The 18,601-nt window shown below is 36.7% G+C and overlaps 1 protein-coding gene and 2 long non-coding RNA genes across 9 annotated transcripts in view; all 3 read left to right on the plus strand.

Annotated features, from left to right (window-relative positions):
• Positions 1 to 18,601, plus strand: part of LOC147871758 (uncharacterized) — a 213,571-nt gene that overhangs the window by 100,496 nt on the left and 94,474 nt on the right. The window lies entirely within an intron of this gene.
• Positions 204 to 3,440, plus strand: LOC147871760 (uncharacterized). Its single transcript, XR_015538366.1, has 2 exons — positions 204 to 487; positions 1,691 to 3,440. It is a non-coding gene; the product is annotated as an uncharacterized LOC147871760 (long non-coding RNA).
• Positions 6,212 to 18,601, plus strand: part of LOC147871761 (uncharacterized) — a 37,419-nt gene continuing 25,029 nt past the window's right edge. For 2 of the 7 annotated variants that reach the window (XR_015538362.1, XR_015538363.1), the window contains exons 1-6: positions 6,221 to 6,520; positions 8,048 to 8,195; positions 8,289 to 8,412; positions 9,473 to 9,663; positions 12,916 to 13,071; positions 17,208 to 17,308. This is a non-coding gene — a long non-coding RNA (uncharacterized LOC147871761). Of the gene's footprint in view, positions 6,521 to 8,047; positions 8,196 to 8,288; positions 8,413 to 9,472; positions 9,664 to 12,915; positions 13,072 to 17,207; positions 17,309 to 18,601 lie in introns of those variants that run through there. The other 5 variants (XR_015538361.1, XR_015538360.1, XR_015538357.1 and 2 more) reach the window with 5 other exon arrangements.

Below are 18,601 nucleotides of genomic sequence, written 5' to 3' on the forward strand. Positions count from 1 at the left end.
CTGGCCAGCTAATCCGACCTTCCATGCAACCAAACTATTTCTCACTTTACGTCCTTCACACAAAGACGACACACATCAATTTAAATAAAATAAAATTAAAGAACGGCTCCGCCATCTTCCCATACGCAGGGACGGCAACGTCTGAAAATCAGGGGAAACATCCCGCCACCTCCGGAGCACGAGGGATATTCCATGATCGTTATATTCGCACTGTAAGAGACTCTGCTGCCATCTACCGACCACAGGTCTGAAGTATATCTACGTCGATGCACACTACACTGCACTGCCGAGCGAAATATTACCTGAAATACGAAGCTACGGTGGTAGCGGAAAAAGGACTTCCGTACTGCCATTAGTGACATCTTCCCTCTTATAAATGTCAGGAACTACAGACATATATTAAGACCAAATAGCTCCTACCAACTTCACCTATAAGAAACCAGCTACCAAACATTTCCAATTAATTACATCAGCAACTGGTAATTTAGTAAGTAGACTTACGACATATGACAGTTTTTTTAGAAATTCAGTAACCATTTCTAATATTCTCAAGTTAACTGCAGTTCCTGATTCTGAGTAGTTGTATTACGTAGATGAAGGCTGTATTTCCAAAGAAAAAGGATCAACATTAAGATGAATGAAATGATGCAGAGCAAATTAAGCTATAAAAAAACTAGTACAGTTACGTGCAACACGAGGCCAGCAAAAATCTCAATGCAACCCACCAGCTACAATAAAACATCACAAACACAATACCTTTATAATATTTACAAATTATTCAAATTAATTAAAATCACGCTTTAATAGAAAACTTGGGTAAGACAAGAAATGGAACGAAATCACAATCACAAAACTGTTATTCATTTACATATAGCATATTCACTACATAAATTTAGGAATGCATCAGTTAGGCTCGGACAACACCTCTGGTAGCGCACGCGATCTTTTTCGATATAGGAACAGGGGATTTAAACGTCAATAATTTGAGGCTGCCAGTCAGACTTGAACTACGCAGTTCATGGTTTAACAATATACTACTGCAAAAGCCATGATGTGTGTCTGACAAAGGTTAACGACGAGTTTCTTAAAATCAGAGCTTATGAAAATATTGTGAGTTTTCAGGACACCTATAACAGAAGTGGCATTTTTTTTCAAAGTTTTATTAAACTGAATCTAAGGACTTAAATATATTAATTCAAGGCCTTGAATAAAGAAACGCCTAAATGAACCAAACTCTGCAAATATCAAAATTTGATATGGCTGTCTTCTGAGTTGAGTAGAAACTGACAGAAGGGCTTAGAGCCTCCTTCAACAGGGCTTTTGTTATGGAGGCAGTAAACTCTTCTGATATTTTGATCAATATCTACCACGCAATATCCCAGAAGACAGCCATCACCATAAGAACCTTAAATGAAACCCAATGCCAAAACTGACTGACAAAATATGATGCAGGCGTACCATGAACTGATCCTACATAAATTATTGTTCCCAATAGTAACTCTCTATATACCTTTCATATTATCTGTCTCCGTATGACATATACTCAAGAGGAAGCTAACTCAATTCTTCAATAAGTAACAGAACATACTCATGCATCCATGCATGAGTATGTGTTTGTATGCATCAACTTACCTGTATCTCTTCTAATGGGCTTTAATCGGAGACATTTGGATGCTGCTTTTGTATTTAGTTTGATGTGGGCGATGCGGACACTGGAACTGAGAATATGCCTCACCATGTTCTTCTTGTATCGGTAACTCTCGCCACGTCATACGCCGAAATGCCTCGTCTGCCATGATACATCACCTCCTGACCATCAACGGCTACTCGGCAAACAATGGCAGTTGAAAATCAATATCAGTAGACCTAAGGTGTCTTTCCATGGTAAAACTCTCTGTCAGAATGCTAAAGTTTGCTTTCTTTAAATTCTGTAACACACAATGGAATAGTTCTGTCAGCAAACTGTTCTATTTTTGTATTCCGATATGTGGTGAAACTTCCGTCGTCTGTTCGCACGATAAAATAACTCATAAGAATGAAAGAAAATTAGTGATAAAGCCAGATAAAGCAAATCTTCATCCACATTTGGTCCATAGTTCATACGTCTCATACTATTAGCCTTCCAGCAGACGTTCTGTAATTCTTGGGAAGTAAAATCTCCTCTTCAATATATCTACAAGAAATATATATCTCACTTCGATACTATGATTAAATTTACTTTAAGGAAATAATATGTTAACACCGAAATTAAAGTATTATTAGAAAACTCATCTGGTGTATTGGGAGTACACCTAAAGCACACTAGTGAAAATGTATTCCAGTCTGGAGAGGAAGGCAGTAAGTTCTTCAGAAAAACTGCAAGTTCCTTGCAAAATGGTGTTTCAGTACACATAACAAATACAATTATGTAAACTTATTTCATTCCTCTTAATCATTCTGCCAATTCTCACTAAACATTGTCAATATAATCTTCACAACTGACAAAGAATCATTAAATAAACAAAAAAAATATTAAATAACTTAGTGAAGGAAGCCACTGAGAACAGAGAAAACTGAAGGCATTTCCATATTCTCTCATTTACTTAAAACACTGTCAGAATCTCAGACTATAACACCAAATGATAAAATTATTAATAAACAATGAATTTGACGAGACGTCCAAGGAAGCGATCGTGGCGCAACTGAAGGTACATATTTTGATAAAAAAAAATCTTGTATCCAACATAAAAATAAACCATTTGTGAACGTTATCCTTTTTGTAATACGACTAGACGTCTACAACATAATACACTACATTAACTCTTATAACCATCAATATGCGTAAGAAAACAGCATTCTACTTGACAGAAATAAGAACTATATAGAACAAAAGGCTTCCAGTGATAATGTGTGAGGGTGTCTCGAGAGTGGAAGCTTCTGAACCACCAAAGTTATTTCCGTCTTATCGGATAACTAAAGGAGCGCAAATGACTGGTCAGTGATTTCTTTCACAATGGGATAGTTGCCTTGGTGTTACGGTGAGACACGATTAAACATCTGCGATGACTACGTAACATATACCAAAGTCTTCTTATCCATATTTCTATAACCTGGTAATCACAGTGTCTCAATGGATTTATGGATGAGTAACTGGAAAATAAAATTCTTTCATGTAAGAATAATGAGAATTTCTTTCAAAGGTACCACATTTGTACACACAAGTTTAATACCATCAATAATCTTTGTAAATGATAAGATGATGGTCCACGTACAATTAAGTTTATACAACATTACTTCCTGTATTCTCCAATTTTCCTACCAGTGACCACAATGGAATCAGTGTGACAGATTCTGTAAGCCTCCTATATGACTAATGCTTAAAAATTACTTTTCTGTTATTTATTATTTAATTTTAAAAAAATGTCTGTTTCGTTTAATAAATTACACTATCACACAATATATTTTTTGGTGTGCTACGTTTTGTTTCATAAATCATAAAGGTCTCTTGTGATCGTTATGAAATTTTAAAGAAGCATCTCAGTTGTTTTTTTTAAAAATATGCAGCTTGGCAATAAGAGAGTTTAAAATATGACGAATCAAAAACATTTATAACAGGAACACACTGTCATCAGAACAATACAAGCATACATCACAAAAAAACAGAAATATATATCTTCATATGACTTAAATTTACATTCAAAATATACTAAGTCTTGGTTGTTGCACACAATTATGAATTTAATTTGCTATGTTTTGTAGTCGTTAACTGATTTCTATGTTCTAACCGCAGGGGGGGGGGCAGCCTGGACACTGAAACTGAGGTTCCTTTCCTCATTCCAGTCTTACGTGTCTCAAAAGACTTCGCCTGTATTTGTAAATATTTCCAGCTGTACACTGGAAATTGATGGAACCACCTGGCTCCTGATTTGATCCAGACAGTCATTTGTCTTTTTTCATTTCCAGAGAGAATAAGTGACTCAGCTCATCAGCCAATGGCATCTTTTAGTTTGAAAACCAAAGGTTACCAACAACAATATATTTTATCAGTCCTAGATACTAACAATCCAACAGTAAATCACTCATCACAATTACCAAAAGTCAAATAACATTGTGATTTCTATGTGTTAATCTAGTCGTTATCGCGAGGACAGTAAAAGCATTCCTGTGAGAGTACTGTCACAAACAAACAAAACCACACTGTGATTACTATTTTCATTAAAGGCACTGTTATCTGAAAAACAGTAAACTCCCATATCAAATCTAAATAGAGTAAACTCCTGTACAAAGCACTGAACTAAACTGAAGTTTGAAGGCTTTCACCTTGTTAAGGCTTGTGTTTATCATTTCTGGGGAAAGAACTGTGGCGTGCCAGATGAGTTGACAAGAGTTCTGGAGAAACTGGAAGTCTCCATCTCTCCTCATATTTTAGGGTTATGTATTATAAATTGACATTAGAAATTATAATTATGGAATTAAAAGTCTGTATATTTTTTTTTAAAATTCTGAAATGTGTCAATGAAGAGTTTATGTAGACTGACACCAGAAGAAAGATTACCGTCAAACAAAATTCTAGACTAAAATGTGTCAACTCGTAACATGAAATGTAGGCCAGGTAATACTTCATAAGTCCTTGCACACTTTTAAATTACAATAACTTTTAACAGAAGATGAGGGCACAATTAACGCAGTTTATTCTGTCTCCCCAAATAGTTTCAGAGTTCTAAAATAAAGACATTTTATTTACTACAATATATGATCTTTTGAAAACCACTTCCTTCAAATCTCTCCAATTTAAATTCCATATATAATGGATAAAAAAATTGCAGCCAAATGATTAGCAATCGTGCTTCAAATTTGGGAGGTCCAAGGTCCAGATCTTGGTCTGAGACCGGTTATCCTAACTGAGACTTGCATACCTCATCCATCTGTCCAATTCATTATTCATTAGTACTGAATTGTCATTAAAGCCTTGAAATCTTCTACTTTCAACATAAAATTATGGCACTGTAACTTTAAATGAGTGGCCCCTTGCATGACCAAACAATGTACTTGTAATAGCAACTCAAATAAACCCACAATGAAATTCTATCTCTATATTGAAGTCACACAGCTTCTGCTACAGACTTAGCATATAAATACCCTGAGGCAGTAACGAAATATTAAATTCTTATGCTACAGAACAAATTTCAATAATTTAAAGGAAGAGAACTTACCTTCCCCCTTGAATTCATTCTTCTTCTTTGATTTGGATACATTTTCTGGGACAATCCCAGACTCTTCGGTTGATTTTATCTCTGGAGTTGCAATAACTTTCACAACTGGAACAGCTTCCTCCTCTGGGCTTCTTGTAAAACTGAGGAAAACAAATTTATTTGTAGTATTCACAGTTTACAATTCTAAATGAGTCAGTAGGGAATTCAGTCACAAGGTAGCAAATAAATAACTTGATTTATTTAGAATAAAACCCCACAGAAAGACAGTTCACATAAGGCAGAATTTGGTCATAAAAGCTTCGAAGTAAGGTTTCATAACACTGGAATTTGTCATAATAACTTTGAGGGGAAGCTAATAAACCACAACTAGCATAACTTAAGTTGAAAAGGTGAAAGCTGTTCCTTCACCTCTGTTCCTGACCTATGCAATGTTCACGTCTCCAGTACAACCTAAAATAACCAATACGTTCTGTGTTTTAAATTCAAACTATAATACAATAAATTTCACTGTAATATTCTAGACATATTTTGTCAACACATACAAACTTTATGTAGTACTGCCAATTCTGTTACAAAAAATTCCAGTTCCAGGACGGATTTCGTGTACCTCACACAAGATGTAATTCATCCTGTACATACGTATTAAATACTATAAGTAACTATATATTATACAATGATATGTATAATCATTTTAGAATTAACACTTAAAACATCAATGTTTATTTCGTACGTAAGGTCACCATCCACTGTGACCAACGTGGTAAACGAAGGCATGTATACTTTAGGGATAATGTCTCACTAAGTGAAATATTGCAAGACAAGATATTGAGTTATATGAATTTCAGATATTCCACTGTGCCTATAACTGCTAGAAAATGTTTAGTTTGTGAAAGAGTTGCATTGAAACATTAGTTAAAATGAAAGGAACTTCCATGCTTGAATGTTGGTAATGAAAGTAAATCGACAAACTGACCGTATAATAAAGCGTGTTATTAAGACATATGTTTTCACATTATAAAAAACATACATGTTACAGTACTTAAATTCTATCAGTGTGACATTGAGAATATTTGCCGAATTAAGGAACAATAGTTTCAAATTTCACTACGATATTAGTTCCGTTCAAAATGGCTGCCTGTGTTTATTGATGAGAATAATGTCGTCGTAAACTGATTGATATTATTTAGTACGTTACATTTGAAGAATGTTATTGTTATTCTTTTAGGTAACGATGCAAAGGACTTTTAAACCAAAGAAATGTTTATTGTGAGGGCTCTCAGCGACCAAGATATAAAGTTGTCGCACCACTCCCAGTTGAAACGTGCTTGGTAAGTTGCTCGTACTGTTTCGAATTATATTAACAAAATTTATTTAAAAACACTTTGATTGAACACAGTAAGTGGCGGTTATACTGTAAGTACGAGGGTCGCTCATTAAGTAATGCCCCACATTTTTTTCCTCAGAACATATTTATTCAAGTTGGCTCAAATTTAGTGACAATATAAATCAATGTTTCCTTTACACATACTATTTTTCCACATAGTCCCCATCAACTTGTACGGTTTTACGCCAGCGTGGAACAAGTGCATGCATGCTTTGCCGGTACCAGCTCTTGTCCTGTGCACGTAGCCATGTCCTCACTGCTTGAATCACGCTCTCGTCATCTTCAAACCTTGTTCCGTGGATAGCGTCTTTAAGTGGCCCAAAGAGATGGAAGTCGGAGGGTGGATGGAGCATCACCGTCCAACCCAATTTGGTGATTTCTTCCCGGGTTCTCGGACTTGTGTGAGGGCGTGCATTGTCATGCAGGAGCAAAATTTCTGCTGGATGCTTGTGAGGCCGAACTCGTCGGAAACGCTTCTTGAGGGTTTCCAGGGTCATAATGTACGCGTCTGAATTGATGGTCGCACCTCTTGGCATCACATCCACAAGAATGACCCCATCACTGTCCCAAAAGACAGTCATCATGACTTTTCCGGCGGAGGGAGTTGACTTGAATTTCTTCTTTCTCGGTGATAGAGGTTGATGCCACTCCATTAACTGCCTTTTTGTCTCCGGCTCAAAGTGGTGTATCCAGGTTTCGTCACCTGTAATGATCCGGGACAGAAAGACCTCTCCCTCAGCATCAAAACGCTCCAACAATTCAGAAGAAATCGTTTTCCTTTGAATCCTGTGGTCTGCTGTGAGACTTCGTGGAACCCATCTTGCGCACACCTTCGAATATCCGAGAGCCCGGATAATTGCAATTACACTTCCATTACTGACTGAAAGCTGTTGGGCCAATTGTCGAGTTGTGATGCGCCGATCCTCACGAATAATGGCATCCGCGCGGTTCAACATGTCTGGAGTGGTGACTGTGACAGGACGCCCAGAGCGCGGCAGATCACGGAGCTCGGTTTCTTCACTTCCTGAAGCTTTAACTCTCTTAGCCCAGCGACCAACGGTGCTCCTATCGACTGCACAGCTTCCATACACAGCACACAAACGTTTATGAATGTTCACCACAGTTTCTTTTTCAGCAACAAAGAATTCAATTATAGCTCGTTGCTTGTAACGAGAGTCGTTCACAGACGCCATTTTAACAGTTCACTACAGCTCCGCCTTCGGTTGGAATCATTTGAAACTCCGTACACGAACGCGGGAAACATCAAATCTCAAGCATGTAAAAGTGCACTTTTCTATCTTCATTATTGGCTGAGAAAAAAAATGTGGGGCATTACTTAATGAGCGACCCTCGTAGTTTTGCATTGCATGTGATTGAATAGTTGATATCTTTATGTCAAGTTTTCATTAATTGTAGTAGCTCTTAATCTTGGTTAATTTTCCTGATTAATTGTCATAACCTTACATTGTAGATACGAAACGAACTGAAAGGTGCAGGTCAGGATGCCCCTAATCCATCATCTGCCTTACCATTACCAAAGAATGATGAAGCCAATATCATTACAGCAGAGAAATACTTTCTTCCATTTGGATTGGCATGTCAGAGCAGATTGTCTTCAGGTACATAACTTTTTACTGAACTTGTGTGTTTTGCAAAGTACAGATTTTATTCTCATGCTACATACATTTGTAAATCAAACTTATTCATTTCAGAAACTCATAGCTTATGGACATTTAGCTGGAAATATTCCTGTCTCAGCTACTCCAGGAAAATATCTAATGTGTATGTTTCGGTGGCCCACAAACAGATGAAGGGGTTCAGTTACGAATGATAAAGGTAATAGAATTTATAAATTAAATAAATGTTTAAGTGTTGTGATCCATAACTGATGATCACTCATTGCCCTGATTATGGAAGCATAAGGAAAATATTGAGAAATATAGTTGTATTTACCATAGTAGAAATATACATTGTACAGTGTTGCCAGTTGTGTTCTTTTTCAATATTTTAACATTTATACGATGTTATACCTGTACCATAAAAGCAACCTAGGAGTCAGTTACATCTTCTCGTTCTTCCTCAAGTCATCTCCACGCTTGTGGATAGTTCGAGAGGATTTTATTGTATAATAAAACTTGGTTATATATCATGTCACAGTAGCTGCTGGAGTTATTCTTAATTGTTTCAAATGAAGACTAGGGAAATGCTGTAATGATTTAATAGATCATTTGATGAATCAAATTGTGTTATGTCAGCATATGAATACTGATAATAAGCTAATTTCAAGTTTGGGTGAGAAAGTGAGAGTTGGCGATGACCTTATTTTGATTTTTGTAGCTACAGAGCGATGTCTCATAAGTTATTTTACAGTAGATCTTCTGTGACCATTTCTGTTGTATTTTGATGACTAATAATCAAACTGCCTTTTGAAATAACTCACACAGAATGTGATTTATACACTACGAATCACATTAATCGATGGATATGATCCCCAATGCAGGGAATTGAACCTGATGATGGCCACATTGGGCTGAAAATGCTGTTCTAGAGAAATTACATTGAACTGAGTGTGTGAAAAGTGACAAAGAAGGAAAACCATGGAGTGAAATCTCATCAACACTTGTTTCTTTATAGAGCTGAGAAGTCATAAATGAAATCATTTTATAAATACAAATCAAGGAGTGATTTGCTGGGAATAAGAAACTGTCTTCACACTTGTCAGTAGTTACCAGTGCAGGATATAGGTTGCAGCACTCGCCTTGTCCATTAATAAGACCTTTGTTTCTTTGTAACGAGTTTAATGACGCACTCGTGGCTTCAGAACTATCCATATGGTCTTGTGTAATAACCCTGTAGTTAAGAGAGTCTTGGCTTACTTCAAGTCTGTTTCTATTAGGCCTCCAGCGTGGTTATTCAGAAGATGCTGTGTTGAAGCAGATGAACTTATAATGAATGGACCATCACCAGAACCTTCTGCAAGCAAACTGAAGCATAAACCGTCCGGACGTCCGAGGAGAGGCTCGCTCTCACGGAACGTCACATACGACAAACTGGAAAATGCACAAATGAATGGTACGTTAGAACGAGGTAGGTATTCGTGGTTGTTCTAAACGTGGTTAAATTACTGTTGCATTTGCAAAGGCAGTCGACTGAATTTCACGCTTACTGCATATATTATCTGATTGAAAAGTATTTGTTGTAACTCAAAATGAAATTATATTATATTACTTTGATGACGTGATGTCTCAGAACAGTACGAGCACATAAAGACATGTTTTAATTTGAAGAACGTGGAACTGCCTTTCGTCGCATGTCTAATATCAAACGTATTTCCAGTGTGGCACGGTCATAGGCCGAAAGATTGAAAAATTTAAATTTATATGCTCTATGACGTTAAGAGAACTCATGTGGTCATTTTATATAAAAAATATTATTTGTAACTAATTGAATTTATTTTAAAAAAATTGTTTTTATTTACGTAGTTACTGCACGCAACATAAATTAATAATATTTGACTGATGCATTTTAAAAAATATTTAACCATTGATATTATTACTTTTGTTGATTCCTGTTTTTCACATCTTTTATTGTTATTTGGCTCTTAATAAGAACTGTTCAAAAAATGTATTTTGGTGATATTTCATATGCGAAATTGTTACTTATTTACCATAATAGGTTTCTGTTCTTTGTTAAACAAATGTGTTTTGTCCTTTTTCATCTGGGTTTTACAACGGTGTACGAGGTTTGACTGTTTTGAAAGTAGGGAAGTGGGTTCAAGCTCTCGTGGCAGTTCGTTCTTAATCCGATCTTTTTTCTTGTGGTGATGTAACGTCTTTAAGACAAAGTAACTGCTTACGGTTTGAATTGAACAGACCGGTTTCCGCTGTTGGATGTACTTGTAATGTACGTCTACTGGGTTGTGACACCGTGTAGTCTTATAAGTAATTAATAATGTCCCAGGGGAGCATATCACTTGTTAAAGATGGAATTCATATACATTTCTGCTCAGAAGGTGGAGGTGCTATGTTCCTCTGACCCCCTGTAAGACTATATGATTTTATAACCAGATGACTGCATTCCACATCTTTAATACGACACAATACATGGCTTATTTTATAGAGAATAATAATAATTTGTGCCTGAGATTTGAGTTTTTCGGGGACAACGAAGATGTCAGTCGTCGTCTTCTGGCTTCTGACGCTGTACGACCAACATTTTGGAGGATTATTAGCATCACAATCTAGAAGACGTGTTACTTACAATTCAGTATTATAATACAAAACATTAAGTACATATCTGTGTAAGCGTATTCATCGCTACTGCTGTTTGTTTTTGTGTGTGTCAAATCTTTTAAAAGTACTGTGTTTTCAGTAGAAGCTTTCCTTTTTATAAAAAGTAGAAAGTACATTTGAAAATTAATCAATATCTATTCATTGTTTATCTCGTCTACAGTCTCCGTTGTAGGTAAAATGCATCGGTCCACAAGTGACGTAGACTTAAATCGATATAATGGTGTACAGGGAATGGTTAATAACCAGGATTCACTAAAAGACGACGAGAAGAGACGAGGACGTCCTCATTTCTGGTTAGCGTATGTCGTCTCTCATAAATGAGTATTGACACACAAACTAACAAATTGTGATTTAACTTCTTAATGCGTTTGTTACTCAACGCCACGGCTTTGAACCACCGAAATAAGGTCAGTTTGGAGAGAAATCTCATGCTCCAGTTCAGTTCGTTTTCAGTGTTTTAGGAGCTGTTTTAAAATGTTTGATAATAGATTCAAACCAGTCCACAAAATCTAGTAAGTAACAGGGAAATGTCTTAATATAACTTTAATATTAAGGAACTGACTCCACGAAGAACAGTACTTGAGAAACTGATAGTCACTGAGGTGGTCAAATTTAGTGTTCTGTTTTTTTATAAAGGCATAATTTTCATGAAAGTCTGTTAAAAGCCCACAATAATTAAATGTTATATTGTTACTAAAACGTGCTATTGAACATTAGGAGAATGCTTAAAATATTCTCGGAGAAATAATTTGGTTCACGTTAAACATTGTTTATATGATAGCTGGGAATATTGTACAATGACGTGACTGTCTCTCTGTGGGACTGTGGCTCTTAACTGGCCCATCGGCCACCCCCAGATGATACATGAATGAAAATGGAGCGTCAGTGAAATGATATTTGAAGGTAGAAACTGGAAAACTCGGGGAAAAACAAGTCCGAATGCGAATTTGTCCCCCACAAATCCCATATAGGCTGCCCTGGGCATGAACGTGAGCTTCACTGGTGAGACGTCAGTGAATTATCACCTGTGCCCTGCCATGCCCCTCTCGGTATCTGCCTTACGTGTTGCATCCCGCACCTCGGCTTATAGAAGAGACCGTGTGAGGCACAGACCGCGTTCGTCAGAGACACAGTCTGACGGCGAACTGTCCTACGTGGCATCAGGTGGGGTGAAATTTGAAAAAAAATTGAAATCTCTTCAAAATTTTCGAAAAATCAAAAAACGCTGGAAATTGTCCAAAGAGCGCACAAAACCGAAAATTTTTGAAAAATTCCACTTTCAAAATTTTTTAAAAAATATCAAAAATTTTGGGTTTTGTGCGCTTTTCAGACAATTTCCAGCGTTTTTTGATTTTTCGAAAAATTTTGGAAAAAAAATTCAAAAAACGCTGGAAATTGTCCAAAAAGCGCACAAAACCGAAAATTTTTGAAAAATTCCACTTTCAAAATTTTTGGGTTTTGTGCGCTTTTCAGACAATTTCCAGCGTTTTTTGATTTTTCGAAAAATTTTGAAAAGAAATTAAAAAATCAAAAAACGCTGGAAATTGTCCAAAAAGCGCACTAAACCGAAAATTTTTGAAAAATTCCACTTTCACATTTTTTTCAAAAATTTCAAAATTTTTGGGTTTTGTGCGCTTTTCAGATAATTTCCATCGTTTTTTGATTTTTCGAAAATTTTTGATATTTTTTTTCAAAACTCTCACCAAGGAATGCATGCCAACCTCGGCGAATGCCTCACTATGTCTCTGCCGGACTCGGCCTCGATCCGTGTCTCTCTGCTGCTTTCTGTCGCACATTTTACAACATCTCACAGTTAGAACATCTCGTAGAATAACCTGTCTTGACTGTGACCTATGTAGCAGGTACTTCGAGAGCAACATTGACAAGTTTATTCGGTTCAGGATGTCTATTTCTCGGCCACCAATATTTCTGAATCTTGTCGTTGCTCTTCGATAGGAAGGACAAAGTCATGGACATAAGAGCTGAAAGTAGAATTGACATGTAATTGGAACTGTCGAATTATTTTAAAATATAAATTTTATCATAGATTCTTCTCTCGTAAACGTGATTCAAGCAATGGTCGTCTGAAGAAGGGAAGAACTCCAGATGGATGGATGGAGACATCAGTCCTAAGAGAAAACCAGTTTGCATGGGCCGCACTAGTAGACTACATGTGCGGACACCACGAGCGAGGGTCTCGCAGGTGAGCTTCTATACAATAAGGTTGTAATAAGAGGTACATGAAATATCCATTCGACTTCTATTTAATAAAAGGTTATGTTTTGGCTTCCTTATCCATCTTCAGGGCTTGTTACAGATGGTGTTTAATTTTGATATGACTTTTGTTCCTCTGTGTATAAAATTTCTCATGTACTGTCTCTAATTCTTTTGGTATTCTGCAGTTGGGGGGCTAAGCTGCCCTCTTATTCAGTTGTGCGTTACTTCATATTCTGCTAATTTTATTTCAGTAATAAATATAAATTAATTAACGAGTAAACAGATTGCTTTCGGACGGACTCGAGAATTATTCCACCTACCATCCCAGACAGAAGTCCAAAAGTAATGTCTGTCCCAGCTGTCTCAGGAGCGGAATCTATTGGCAACGAGATATTCGACTCATCAACGAGTACTTCTGTGGTGTAAGGATCTTCCCTGGACAGGACCCGACTCATGTGTACGTGGGCTGGGTAACAACGCAGTATCACTTCTTCAGCAAGGATTTCAATCAGAGTAGTGTCCGCAAGGCTTCTGTTATGATTGTGGATGACGATGACAGAATTATTGAAAGGTGACAACGTAATCCTCTGTGTTCTAATTTTCTTGCCACGTTCTGCAATAGCGAACTTAAAAACGCCGTAAAGATGTCTGTTGTCATCCAAGCCTTTTTGTTGGCGTGATATTTCACCGGAAGTTTTTTCATGTTTTTGAAACAACACGGTTTTCGTGATTTTCCAACTACAATCGGAACCCGTTTGTCACTACCGTCACTGTTAACACACAGAAGAACAGTAATTCGGTGTTTTGCACGTATTCCCCCGTGGCAAGATTCACCTTTCAATGCCAGAGTCCTATCCGGGAGGGCGTTGTAGAAAAGTCCGGTCTCATCCGCATTATAAATGTCCCGCGGCTCATATCCCTCCAGCAGTGTTGGCAGTCTCTCGAGCCACAGCTCCGTTACTTCCACATCCACAGCAGCACTTTCGCCGGCTAACTTCTTGTAGACCATACCATGTCGTTCTTTAAACCTACTAATCCAGCCATTCGACGCTGCAAAATTTTCAATATTCAGTCTTGCGGCTATCGTCTTGGCTTTTTCCCGCAAGATGTTGCCATCAACAGGAATTCCTGAGGCCCGCGATTGCTGGTACCAAGTGAAGAGGACACTTTCTAGCTCACTGAAAGTTGATTTTCTTCCAGATTTCCTTTTTTTGCATGAATTACCGCACTTGTCAGTTTGTTTTCGGATTTCTTTCTTCTTTGCAACTATTGAATTTAAAGTAGATGGTGCTAATCCAAGGCGTTTAGCAATGTCGATTCTTTTTTCAAATGGATTCTTCTCCACTTCTTCTATGATTTTTAATCTTTCTTGAAGAGTTCTGACTTGCTTTAGTGGGCGAGACATGGTACAGGAATAATAACAAAATAATTAACAGGAGTAAGAGGAATAACAAAATATTTACGGGAACAACAACAAAAGTATAGACTGGAACAATAACAGGAAGAATGGAAGTACTGTTACTGCCGAACACGACGAAACGTAGCCGTAGAAGACACTGAACCACTGGAAACGAGATGAACCAGAAGAATGAAAAGTGCCGCCAGCCTTTCCTTTGTACTTATAATAAAAGCATACTATCACCCCTGCACCGCTGACCCCTCATTCCAAAAGGATCTGTGCTGGTTGGGCGACATAACAGGTTACCGCTACTGTGTATTCCAAAAACATTGTGCGTCTTTCGGTATTAATTTATCTCAAAACCCAGCATTTTAATTTCTCAGAAACGATCATTGCGGGAAAATTGTTGGCCGGGACTAAGATTTTTGAACGATCGATGCGATAAAACGATAGTTCGAGGAACGATAGAAGCGGGAAAATGTAACATTATTTTATATGGGATGTATTCGGGACCGAACAAAACGGACGATGCATCCGGGAAAACGATAGTTCCGGGAACGATAGATAGAGGTTTCACTGTAGTTTGAAAATACCCCAAAGAAAACATTTTCTAAATTTGTCTCTCAAGAAATGACAATCTGAAAGACGTCGAATTTAAAAAAAAAGACTGCTTTATCTTTCACAACCCACAATTTAGTAAGTGAATCTGGTGTCATTAATTTTAGAGCCTGTTACTGCGGTTGAAGGAACTTACGCACTGGAGATGATATTCTGGCAGGTTAACAGAATGGATGAAATACTAAAGCCCCTTGCAGCATAATTGATTATGGGATGATCGCCTTTCAAATTATAACCTGTACCTCGAGGAAAAACGTAATAGTTCGCCCAGCGTAACCCAGAAATCTGTAGCAAATAAGAGTCTTATTTGGCTAGAGAGCTCATTGCAGTTTCATTTCAAAGGTGACAGGATTACAGTTTCGTATGTAGAGAATCTGAGTATAAATATTGTAGTGTACGCGTTTCCGAAATATTTGCCTCGGCTGATTAATACCACTGGAATATAATAGAATTTCCTAAGAGGCTTTTGTCTTACGGTTCTCACGCCCACACTCTCACTTTGTACGCCGCACTCCGCTACCAGTCCAATTATCGTGCAGCTCACGCCCTCTGTCTCCATGTGGACCAGAAACAACTATTATATGTCAGGGCCCTTGCGACAGGGTTTCTATGATCTGCTTCACTTGGAATCACATGCTACGGCGATGCGAGTAGTTCTTGCTGCTTTGCTCATCCTAATACTTATACGATATTAGTGCCATAATTAAATTTATAATTTTAAACTGTATTTTATAATAGTTTACGTAAACAGATTCTTCTCGTCGTTATTCAGATTATCCATTTTTAAGTGTTGCGTAATGTTTTTTGCGTGCTTGTCTTAAATTCATTGAATCCCATTCTGCTGTAATTAAAATGAATTTTAATTCTCATCTGTAAATTTTATATCAGTTCTGACATGGTGCTTTATCCTCCTTACGTATTTTTACGTACTTCAGACCTACAAATCTTCTTCAGATATTTACGACGAGAAATCCGAACACAAGATGGAAGAGAATTCACAGACCCCACAGCAGTAGAATCTTACTTCTGTAGTTTGACTTTGTAGACATTTCGTTGTGTTAAGTGTGCAAATAGGAATTGGAAGCAGCACAGCGCATAATTATAAAACATAACTTTGCTAATCTTTTACTAGTCTTGTGTTTTTCCATACGATTCTTATTTTGTCAGTGTCGAGTCTTAAAAATTTTGTGTTCATCTGTTTGGCCTAATTTGATTGTATATTCATAAGTTACTGTAGTATATGTTAATTAAATTTTGAGTTTTAGGTAATCACCTCAAGTAATGATTTTGTCTTTCGGGGAGGTTTGTAAAAATGAATATATCGTCCCGTTGGGTCCAGAGTTAAAGGAATTATATGAAGATCCTGCAATGGACCGTAATCTGCGCTGCCTAAAAACAGAATCAGTTAAGACCACAGATGAATATGACAGACGTACATTTTTAAATTATTGTAAGAAGAATAGAAAATATTATTAGAATTCTGTTTTGCTAATAAAATGTTGTTAAACTTGTTGTACTCTGTGAAAAAAGAGAAAATACGTACACACACGTGCACGTAAAAACTTTATAATGCTGAATCAGGATTGCATTTTTTTTGATATTGGGATTCGAATTTATTGAAGTCTGTGATGTGATTGGTTCTTATTCTAGCAGTTACAGTTGAATCCTGTTTGTAGTAAAGCAACAAATTGGATAAAATATTTCTTAAACTGCATGTTTGAATACAAGTACAGTGATCCCTTGGTTCCACAGGGTCCCATTTTTATATTAATGATAAAAATTTTAATAAATGATATGTTTGTATCATATGGCCAATCAGATTGCTTCTAAGTCGAATATTTACGTATTCAATAAATTCAATTAAAGATAAAGATTTCCGTCTTCTGGGTTGTTGCGCCGTGTAGTCTGGTCGATGTTAATCAACGTTTCGGAGGTCGTGCTGCCTCCGTCATCAGGGCGATTAAGGATAGTTTTTGTGGGACCAGTTACAAGAGACTACTGCGTATAAATTGTATAAACTTGGGCATTTGTGGAATGGTCTGGTTCGATTTATTCTTTATAAAGAGCCGTGCGTGTACTGATGAAAATGTTCGATGTTATTTCAGGCCCGTGCTGAAAGTGGTGGACCGTTCGTTGCTGGTTGAGGATGTTGTTAAGTTGCTGATCACGATTGATCCAGGGACTTGGGATGAATCGTTTCAGAAAGGTAATTTTTGTATGTGTATAATAATTTGAGATAAAAGCTGGGAAGAGAGAGCATTTAAATATTAACCTTTCTTGGCCTTGCATTATGGCTTATGTGCGTTCGAGCTGGCCACTAGCATACAACTAAACCATTAATGTTTTAGGTACGACATCTAAATTCCCGTGGTCTACGCGCGTGTATATAAAGTGATCCTTGTTACAAAATACAGTGTATTTATTGCATTTTTAAGCTTAGAATGTCAAATGAAAGCTCTGTTCTTGAGAATGAACCCATTTACCTGGACGTAAAGTTTTTGTAAAAATCTGTCTTTATATACGTAACTACTTTACATTTATTTTCAGTTATTTCAGGTTTCTTTAGGCCCGAACCCTCAGTTTTGTAGTCGTGTTGTACGACCCGACTCTTCGTTCCTCGACGCAGGGTCTGTGAAGTTATTTCTAGACTGAGTTAGCTGTATGAATAACTTTTGATCTTTTCCTGTCAATTCACGATACAGAAATGCCCACATTTTCCATGATGATTTGATATCTGAAATGAACTCTTATCACATTGGACTGTTTAATATGGTCTTAAATAAATAAAAAAAAACCTATTTCAGTGGTACACTAGGCCAGAATTTATCTGGATGGATTGCTTGTAAGAATTTTGACAAAATTTAATTATATTTGTTTAAATCTTGTCCGTCTAATCTCAATTTAAAATTTAAAATATTTAAAATACCATATGACGTTCTCTATCGAAACATTCGATTTACACTAGAACATCATTTTTTTCTCACGACGTGTTTCAGTTCTTGGATGAATTATCTTCAGGTGTATAAAATTATATAAACTTAAATATAATTTCTAAAAATGCAACTTTTTTATATATATTATTGTATTTTAGTCAGATGTTTATCATATATCAATGATGTTCTCTTCCAGATTCCATTTTAATAACATATTCGAAGTTGTTCTATATATGTACGTCGTGTTTAATATGAACTTTTTGTGGATGAATGTTTTTGTATCAGCCAGAATTGAGAGTTCCAACTATCTGGAAGTATTGCCGTGTTTAAATTTTAAATTGTGATTAGACGGACAAAGATTTAAACAAATATATATTTATCACAATATGACGCAACTTTATCATCTCAAAAATTTAATTAAGAAAACAACGGAAGACAGGGCGCAGTCTGATGGGAAAATAATGAAGGTTGACAGCTTGCACGCATATGGTAAACAATATACTTACGATTCATCATCACACTCTTACTCTACTGCGAAATAATTCTGTCTCTAAATATATATTCAC

This window comes from Zootermopsis nevadensis, unplaced genomic scaffold, assembly GCF_977971745.1.
Source record: "Zootermopsis nevadensis isolate Lab colony 2312 unplaced genomic scaffold, Znev_1.0 Znev_ptg000040l, whole genome shotgun sequence".
Classification (NCBI taxonomy): Eukaryota; Metazoa; Arthropoda; class Insecta; order Blattodea; family Termopsidae; genus Zootermopsis; species Zootermopsis nevadensis.